The sequence below is a fragment of the Balearica regulorum genome, chromosome 5 (genome assembly GCF_011004875.1).
Source record: "Balearica regulorum gibbericeps isolate bBalReg1 chromosome 5, bBalReg1.pri, whole genome shotgun sequence".
NCBI lineage: Eukaryota > Metazoa > Chordata > Aves > Gruiformes > Gruidae > Balearica > Balearica regulorum.
In genome coordinates, this window is record NC_046188.1 from 67,574,066 (window position 1) to 67,584,273 (window position 10,208).

General features: G+C 41.9%; 1 long non-coding RNA gene across 3 annotated transcripts; it reads right to left on the reverse strand.

Annotated features, from left to right (window-relative positions):
* Nucleotides 1-696: 696 nt before the first annotated feature.
* Nucleotides 697-9,811, reverse strand: LOC142602129 (uncharacterized). Of its 3 annotated transcripts, XR_012835837.1 has the most exons (4): nucleotides 9,644-9,811; nucleotides 8,526-8,639; nucleotides 6,152-8,302; nucleotides 697-3,192 (listed from the first exon to the last, which is right to left on the reverse strand). It is a non-coding gene; the product is annotated as an uncharacterized LOC142602129 (long non-coding RNA). The 3 variants fall into 3 exon arrangements; XR_012835838.1 differs by lacking the exon at nucleotides 8,526-8,639 and having other exon boundaries at nucleotides 6,152-6,558; XR_012835836.1 differs by having other exon boundaries at nucleotides 6,152-8,639.
* Between the last annotated feature and the right edge of the window lie 397 nt (nucleotides 9,812-10,208).

The window sequence follows — 10,208 nt, forward strand, 5'->3', positions numbered from 1 at the left end:
AACCTTTATCTATAGGACTGTTTCAGATATTTTTGGATACTATAGGATCTTAGCAACACTTGAAACTCATTGAGATTAGATCACCATTTTAACATATTGTTGGGTATTTTACTTACAATTCAGTTACATTTAGACTCTCAGAAACTGCCAATTCATGAAGCCAAAACATCTGTGTAAGAGTGATGATCTTGACTAATGTTTTTTTAGAAGAATTTTTAAAAGAATCAGCTTGCTGAAAATTAAATGCTACATTTTCAGAATGACATTTTCAGTATTGCATTGCAAATTTTTTTTTCCTATTCTCCATACTATTTCAAGTTGAGACCTAAATGAAATATTTTGCTTTTATTCAAACAAATCACTTGACTGACCAACAATTATTTTATTCATAATCATGCTTTGTAATAGTTTGCTGTATTATTTTATTGCTTTCATTAGGGGTGGAAATAAAACTCAACCATAAGACATTCCCTGAGAATGAAAAATCTGGATCTCAGTGAGCTTCGGTTAGACCATTTCTTCATTAGCTTCACTTTCTGAAAATGTTCAATGTCTAATCCAAAAAAATCCCTCCAAGCTAGTTCTGCACAAAAGTTGCCACACATCCCACATTGTAGTATGGTCAAACCTCATGTCCATTATGAAATGACAGTGGGGTATGGCTTTTCCTAGAGTTTTAATCCAGCCTACTGGCGATTATCTACATTTGGGGCTGGAGAGGCATAAACTACCATCAGACCTACGACTCCCAGAACTGGCAGACTGTCAGGTATCTATTATTCCATCTGCATTGGCCAATGCCTTCCACAGAAGGTTCAGCTCTGCCCTGTCTTAGAGGACATCACTGCAGCCAAATCTCAAGGTGACAAAGTCTTGGGTAGTAATTACAAACTTTGCATCCAAAAGAAAAGTGACACCTTGAAGAACCAAACCCAGATGTTAAGGGCTATGGGCTGCAGGTCAAGAGAGAGATCTGAGCCTCTCAGGCAGCCCAGACATGCAAACCTGCATAACAAGGGGCTGATGCACACACCCCGTGGAGGACTGATGCTGTCAAGAGCTGATGTAAAGAACTGAACAAAGGAAACCATTTGCAGTGCACAAAAAGAAGGAATTTTATTGGTCTTAGAGAACTTACCTCCTGAAACCTTCTCTATTAACTATTTGCACAGACACAGGCATCAGTGGTGATAGATATTATCTGCACTTCCTTTTGATTGCTTCCCTTTCACGCCAATATTATCTCTGCCTGGTCAGGTCTGAACCTCTCCAGCTAGCCCTCACTCAAGATCTCGTCTCAGCAAGGTTCCTGTAAAGCACCCTCCAGCAATTCGGCACAGAAGACAGGGGCAGGGTGGTTCCTTACACCCACTCTCTAATCTCCCAGGGATTCCTGAGCATATTCAGTAGGAGGTCTGACAGAAGACAGTACCATAAAGGACTCAGTCCTTAGAGAAGATGTTCACCATTTGACCCTCGGATCTCTCAGACAGAAAGGAACAGAGGCACTACCTAGCAGTGGCATTTATCCCAAGTACAGGTTGAAAATGTGCCGTCAATATTTCATGCAAATCCTATGTAATAATCAGACAACAGATAAAGCAAGTAAAGCGTAATTTATTTCTACTTCTTCTAGGGCCTTCCTATTTCTTTTTTCTTTTTTTTTTTTTTTTTTTGGAACAGAGGTAGTCTCACCCCATAGCCATGTTTCAACCCAAGCTTCTCAATGGAAACCTCTCTTCACATTCTTGAATCCCAACCTGCTTCCTGCTTCTTTTGTAGGAGTAAGATTCACAGAGTCCCACATCCTTCACATGCAATAGCAATGAAATTTCAGTCTCTTTTTTTCCCAGACAGTACATCTGAGTCAGACCTTATCCACAAAAGCATGGGGAAGACCGTATTACAGACAAGCAGAACAAAATGAAAGCAAAATATGATAGATACTAAAGGAAAGTCAGCTTGATGTCACAGTTGCCACTTGCTCCAGTTGGTGAAACTCATCCCATGCTCTGACGTGGCATGAAAGTACTTGTCATAAAATTCTCTTCTTTATGCAAGGTCCCGAGGTTAGAAAACTGCACGCTATTCAGTACGCCGCGTACCAACTGCAGCAGCAACGCAGAGAGATGCGGTTGTGAAGAGACAGAATTGGATTCGCATTCAGATATTTTTTTGCCTAATTCAAACAAAAGCAAAGTTCTACCAGGCTGGAAGTAGGTCATACAAGGAATGAACCGGTAGTCTCCAAAGACAGCTGCACGGCAGTTCACCCATCCAGAATAAGGCTGGTGAACAGCTACATGCAGACATCCACAGTGAGTACAAATAGCTGTTCCTGACTCCAAGTTTATGATGATAGAACATGCATAGCATCTCCTACTAGTACTTGCAAGTCCCTTTTCCCAAATAATTTAACTTTGAAATCACAGGCTATGACCAATGTTTTTTTTACACAGCACTACCTAAGGTCATAAATGTTTTTCTCTTAATTCCTATTTTAGAGTTTCTCAGCTCCTCTGTATATTCAGATTGCCCCTATTAAAAAATAATTTTGCCCTGCGACCTCCAGAGGTTTTAACCTCAACAATTTGACCCTCCGTTATAAAATCTGCAACTTTTCCAGGCTCTGCAACCTGGAAGCAAAGCATGAGGATTAGTTAAGTAGTGTGACTGACTCATGAACAGTTGCTAGTTCTTGCAATGCCACAGCTTATGCCGTTTCACACTCAAATTATCCTGGAAGCCCTGCCCAGTGGGGCAAGTGCTCTCAGGAGATAAGCAGCAGTGTGAAAAGTTTGGGAACTTATCTCATTGTACAATAAACTTGACATCTAATCTACCGCTCAGGTTTGTTACACACCCAGTAGAGTTAAACTAATCAACCATTGCACCCCGTGCATCCCTCCCAATGCTTTTCAGTGGTATTCTAGACAGCCCAAATTCACAGTAACTAAAGATGCTCCATCTACATGTTTTTCCGTTTTGCACGTGCAGACATTCACTCAGCCCTGGGCAGTAAATTCAGATGACAGTGGTGTAGAGGATTCCTTCCCCAACAGGATTCCTCCAGCAAGGGAACTCCTGGTGTACAGCTCTTGCAGTGATTTGGTCACGCACGTGGTATCTGCTTTATCAAGCCTCAGGTGCCTTTGAGCATGTGCAGGATTTCAAAACTTGGATACTTTAAAGCTGGGGGGAAAAAAAAAAAAAAAGAAAGTCGTATGATGTATAAGAAGTACCTTTGGAGCTAGGCGTTAGTTGAGCAAGGGTTTTCAGGGTTTAGTTTTAGTTTGAAGAAATAGTACTTGAATTTGACTTCTGTACTAATTTAGATTCCCAAATCTATTTTCTAACCTAGCCCTTAGTGACTAAGCCATCTGAATGAGTGGCAGAGATTAAAATAACCACCTTTGATAATTCTCTAAATTCCTAAATTAAAAGCATTCCTCTGAGATACATAAATGGTTTGCCTGTTTCACATAGACCAGAAAATCAGGACCAAAGTGGAAGAAAAAATGACATATCAAAACATCAGCTGAAACAGAAGGTTCCAGCTGTTTCAAATGCCACTAAACCACAATGATTATTGCTAACATAAATAAAGCAAAATCTTAATCCAGCTTTATCAAGGAGTTACTAACCATATTTCTCTGTTCTTCCAGTAGTTTTATGAGAGAGCGCATTTCCATAAGGAAGGAGAAGGATGGTATATCAGCGACCACTTTCTCTTGTACTGTAAAAAAACCCAAACACCTCACAAACATATCTAACAAACAACTGAACTTGGTCAATTCATCTGGAGTAGGAAAAAAGCTGTCAAACCAACGTCTAAATGATGTCCTTGCTAAGTCACTTGACTTGTGATTTGGTTTTTTTTATTGGACAATGTCACTTCCTTGTGACCACCACAAATGATAACAGTTGCAAGAGCTTTACGGTTGCTAAACCAAAGGAATGGCTGGAATTTTCTGAAAATCTTTACAGCTTTAATACTCAGTTCAGGCTGACATTTTGTACTTTAAAAGCTATCTTTAAGCAACCAAAGAGGTGACAAAGCACTCCAGAGTCTGGCAAGACAAAGAAAAAAAATCAAAGCCTGGAAATGCCAACCCATTGCACTTTTGCTACACTCCATGATTGTGGTGAAGGGTTTGGGTTGTTTCGTTTGCAGATTCGTGAGTCCCTTCATTCCAGTAACAAAAATGTCAATAGCATTTCTAAATTAAACCCAGCATCTTGTCCCTTCTATTTAGGGCAGCTCTTTCTCTGCCCCACCACATCTCCAAGCACAATGCCAGCTCTCTCATACCATCTGTGTAAACTTCCTCCACTGTTTCCAAAAGTGCCTTTTTTCCACTGCTGGGATCCTCCACTCAAGGAGAAAAATTTCAAGATGAGAAAATTTCAGTGAGTAATTTTTTTTTGCTAGCTAAGTTAAACTGATCACACAAAGTTCCCCTTTCTTTTTTTTTTTCCTCATTTCCCTGCCATTATGTTACTCTCCAAAAAAACCCAAAGTTTTTCTCTGCAAACTCTAGTTCTAGCTCTTTAGAATACAATGGGGCAGGGGCTTGTGGGGAGAGCACTGAAGGCTGACGCTGATTTAAGTGTTACTGCAATTCCTTAGCATTCCAAAAGACTCATTGCTAATGACTAAAGGGAAATATATTTAAGGACACCAAAGAAATGCCTGCAGCAGGGTATGGCGCAGGGAAACCTGAGCTATCTGGAAATGAGTTCCCTCTCACTGGAGCAGTGGAGCCACAGGGCAGGACTGTTCAGGTCCAGCAGTGTGCTGCCTGGATAAAGATGTTCTGCTTTTGGGATCCAGTGTGGTGCCGCTCCACGGCAGTTAATGAATCACAGTAATTTTCACCAGGACTTGTGCTTCTACACCTTTTAGGAGATTTTTGCCTCTAGTTGTTTATCCTGGCATTTCTCTGTAGAGTCTGTATTTCTCCAGTAGCTACCAGGAACTCCTTGGAACTGGCATGGGAATAAGTTAACAGGGTGCAAAGATTTGAAAAAAACAAAAATTATTTTTTTGCTGGACCTGCAGAGGGATTTAGGATTACATGTTTCTACTTGAGAAGCGATAATGACAGAGCACTGGCACAGATTGCCCAGAGAGGTTGTGGAGTCTCCATCCTTGGAGATACTCACAACCTGTCTGGACATAACCTGGGCAACCTGCTCTAGGTGACCCTGCTTCGGCAGGGAGGTTGGACAAAAAGACCTCCAGAGGTCCCTTCCAGCCTCATCCTTTCTGTCAGTCTGTAAGAAATACCAAAGTTGGACTATTTATTAAAAAAAAAAAAAAAACCAACAAGCAAATAGATTCATGGGATGGGATAAGAGACATCAACTGGGTTCTCTGGAATGACAGGACGTGCCACTGGTAGTTCCAGATCTAAAAATCAAGTCCCTATATGCTCAGGTAGTGACAGATGAGGTACTCGGGTACCAGAGCGATGAGCATGACAGGACTGAATAGAAGTGAAGCAAAAAGGAGACATTCCAGTAGCTCTGCCACCACTTGTCCAATATAAAATAGTCTCTTTGGGCTCCCATGCTAATTCATCTTTCTCCTAACATAAGTTAGCTGGTAGAGTCACTGTTAAAGTGCACGAAAGGCCAGGCGAACACACCATCTCTATTTCCGCTCGGTAAAATCTCTTGACCTAAGCTAATAAGTGTATTTCCCTGTTTTCCTATTGCAACCAGCCTACGTGTTTATGTTTGAATGATAAGGTAGCCTATAGAGAAAAACATCTCCTATAATTGTTCTGCAAACTATATTGTTCTTTAATATGAAGACAACAATGAAGTTGTGTTCATAAACTTCCTGTTACCAATATAAATAATTACAAAACCATAAAAAACATAAATGCACGCAATAACCAGTAGTATAAACCCACCAGTACTAAATAGCACTTCATAACTGTGGCTCTGAATTATTACTGCCTCACCAACACAGCCGCAATATCCAGCTTCATAAAATCCTCCGCTCCACAAATTAAACGAATTGGATAATTAAGAAAGCCTATGTTTAGTCCACAAAGTGAAACCACCATCACTATAGCATGAGAACGAACCCACAGTTTAAAAAATGGTAGCATTTCCACTGCCTGGCGCACAGGATCCGTACCTCCTTGCATCCATTTGAAGTCGTGCGCGTTGGGGACGCAGAAGCTGGGCAGCTGCTTTGCTCTCCCTAACAGCCTCAGATGCTCTGCCAACAACTTCAGGTCTTGGTTAGAAAAATCTTCAGGGCTGGGACTTTGGCTTCCTACCTGTCTGCAAGACACTTCATTGCTGACAATAAATAGCAAATTACAGGTAAGGTGTAGAAGTCTTGGTGGAAAAAAGAACAAACCAAGCCATGGCGCACAGGCGTGCAGGTCTTGCACGAGGACCTGCCTGGCAGGGTTTGGTACAGAGAGGGGCTGAGATGGCAGTGGCAGCTCGCAGCCGTTCTTCGCTAGAGCATCTCCTGCTGCCGCAGGGAGGGGAGCGGGCCTCGATGGAGTGGCAGCTGTGCTTGTCCCTGCAGGTCTGACAGAGGGGAGATAACCGGAATTACAGACCTGACCCCGCGAAGGTCATCCATACCCCTAGAGAAAGGAGGCAGAGAGCAGGAATAAAGTGATACAGCTCATAGCGCGTGCTGCGCCTGCTCCCCGTTGTTGCAGGGGGATGCACGTGAGTGTCTGTACATCCGTGGGGCGTCAGCCGCGCTCACCATCCCTGCGGCAGGGCCGACGCAGCCCACGTGTGCACATTAAAGGCTCTCCTAGACAAAAACAGGGGCAAGGGAGGGGGAGAGAGCGCATTCCTTTTCATTTTCACTCTTCCAAACCTTCCATCGTCTTTCCATTGTCAGCCTCCCTTCTTTTCTGCCCAGACCGTCCCAGATTTTGGCTCACGGATGTGCCCTGGTCGGCAGTGGTCTGGGTGGCTGAGGATCACCGTTAGCTGCCCTTTCCTCCGAGCAGCATCGTCGCTCCTGCCACCGTGGCTGAAGATAAAGCCTTGCCTCTCTGTTTTCTTACCTTCTGCCAAGAGATATCTAACTCCTAAAATATGCTGGCGGTGCAGCGTTGCCTGATTACCTTCACACCTCTATAAATAGGACAAAACCACACCTATATAGATGATGTAATAGAATTACCCATCTATGTTTTATTCTGAACAGCATCTCCAGAACGGCAGCTGATACTTTGCCAGTTCTGTTTTACTTGTAACATTTCAGCATTCGCCAACAAGATTTTTTTGCGCTGTATGCAGATGGCCAGGTGTTATTATCACCACCCACATGCCTGAGTCCAGTAACGGTCCTGCTCCTGGCAAAATTCAGTCTTTTCTCATCTCTCGACCCATGTTCATCTTTGTATTGTTTTTTAATTAATCTACGGTTAGCTGAAGTTCCTGCCACAAATCAATGATTTCCTTTCAATTCTTGTTAAAGATTTTTCATTTTCATAAATTTGCAGTGCGGTGCTCAGGAGCTGCTAACAGCACACTTTTCTCTCATTATCAAATCAGTGAGGAATGGACTCAACGAAGCAAAAACCCATAAACCCGGCACTGAGGACCTTCAGGCTTAAGGGTCTTTCTATCTGCTCCAGACACGTTTCAAATGAAAACATTGTCTTTTCCCACCTCGAAAGCTACGGGCCACATCGTCTCAGTGTAAAGCACCATAGCTCTGGTTTGGGATGCAAGACGTCCTGATTTTCTGTGACTATGTATTTCTAAATGCAAGTTTTCCATATCTTTTTATTTTGCCGAGCAGCGTATTGAGGTCTGTACCGAGTGCTTCGGGGGATGCTCGCATTGAGGATGTTTCTTTGTGCTTCCCTGTGTCAATGTGCCCAGTGTATATTAGCACTGTTATTTAATAAAATGCCAGTCGTCATGGGGTTCAATTTACAAGAAAACAGTCTTTAAAAATCCCAAGACTTTCTAATTGTGTTTGGTTTAGAAAGAAAAGATGAACAAATTACACAAAAGAGAGCGACGAACATACCGACTTATTCTCTGAAGTGACGCGAGAGGAAAATCACTGTTTAGCCAATGAAGGAAAATGCATTTTAGGGTAGTGTGTCAGCGTGACTGTGTGCACAGCAAGTTCTGTGAACTGCACACACCAGAAGTAGGCCCAGGTACAGCATCCTTTGTGGCTTAAGCCCATGCTCACTGTGCATGTGCATTACATTAAACTTTTTCCTTCTCCTTTTCTCCAGTTACCCTTCTGTGCATTTTGGTCTAAATGTTCAGAAAATTGCACGCACAGTTCCTACGATTATGCATGTAAACAATTAGTTATTTATGTATACAACTACTGTGACCAGGTATGCAAATCTCCAAGCAGCTTTTGCCATTTTTCAATATTTCAGCCCTTTGTCATTCGTACATCCACTTTTGTTCAAAACAGTAAGTTCATGGAAATTTAGCTCATTTGAAACATATGCGTAGATCCATATGAACCGCCCAAAAGCATCACAAAGAGAAAGGATAACCTTGTTGTTAAGGCAGGAGAGCGCGAAATCTGGTTTCCATTCTGAGCTCTGCCACACATTTCCTGTGTAACCTTGGGCAAGTCATGAACTGTAACCTATCTCGGTGTAGCTGACCTATGTGCAAAGCAGACAGAGCCATCCTTACTGCGAGGGTTTATTGAGACGTCTCGTTGGTTAGTGCACATGAAAAACATTGAAACAAGTAAGTGGAAGGCGCTACAGAAGTATAAGCTATGGGTAATGGTATTTATATATAGTCACAGGGACAAACATGATAGATGATCCGTACTCAATCATAAAACAGCGAGTAAAGGGGCAAACGCGGCCATTGAGAACTGAGCAAAGACAACGGCAAACAAATTCAAGCAGGGAGATGAATGAGAACCAAAGAGTAACGGTGAGCATGAGCAGGCATGTGAGTAATTAACCTTTACACTGCAATTTTTACTGTCCTGCTCGGTCTTGTCCTTTTACAAAGGGCCACAGTGTTGGAAGAGCTGAGCTGGTTAACATGGCACTGACCACCTCGTGGTCTGTCTGATCGGCGTGAATTATTCTTCATTAATCAGGGTAATTCTGAGAGTGATATTCATGCCAAATATTGGCCAAAAGCTGGCGGAGAACATTGAGTTATTGAAGCAATTAATATAGCTGCCTTCAGGGACTGGAAATCATGCCGGCTTTGTTTCCTTATACACCAGAACAGAACTGCAAAGTCAATTCTGGTGATGTGGCTGCTTTCTTCTTTTTGGGTAAAATGCAGTTAGATTTGCACATCGCTTCACTAAATGTTTGGGGTATGGCCTTGTGGGGGTCATAGAAATCATTACATATTCTGAGAGAATACACCTCCTTTTAAAAATTACCTAATTTTTGTAGCTGACCTATATATGGCACTCACACTGACATCATTACGGATCTAGAGTAGACTGATTGTGGTATCTGCCCCAAATTTATGACTTAATACAGCAAAATGTTCACTGTCCTCAAATCTAGCTGGGATAAAATGTTACATCTTGGGCCCCATGTAGCAAATTTCGATTTTGATTAACAAAATCTTTCCTCATGAGAAATGAAACGGAGCTTTTGAAAATATTTTAAAGATTGTATCTCTTTACCTCTGCAAAATAATTTGATGGGTCTTTATCTCACATGTGATATTCCTTGGGAGGATTTGGAAATCAGAATTAAAAACGAACATAGAACGAAGAAAACTCTGGTGCATTAAGTTTAAGTTTTGCTGAGCTTCAGGCAAATGTTTGAAAATATGCCTTGACACATACCTCTAAATGTTGTAGGTTGTCATCCTGTGAGTCTGTACTCACACTGCAGCAGAGGAAGCAAGCCTACCAATAGTACAGTTGAATTTGCTACGGAGAGCTTTGTACTTCCAATGTAAAATGTTTGGGTGTCCCCAGATGGAAAAAGCTGTGAGCTGCTGCAGCGCATTGGCCTCCTGAGTTCCCTGGAATTCGATCCCTGTTGGAATTGGAGCATATCTTTTGGAAAAAAAAAAAAAAAAAAAAAGATATCATCTTGATTTAAAATGTTCCAGTGAGGAAAAACACACTATAAACTTTGGGAAATTATTTCAATGCCTAATTAAACTCAATTAAAAATCTACAGTGATCAGATGGGAGCTTTGTAGTCGTACTTATCAGCTACAGAGAAGGAACCCAGATT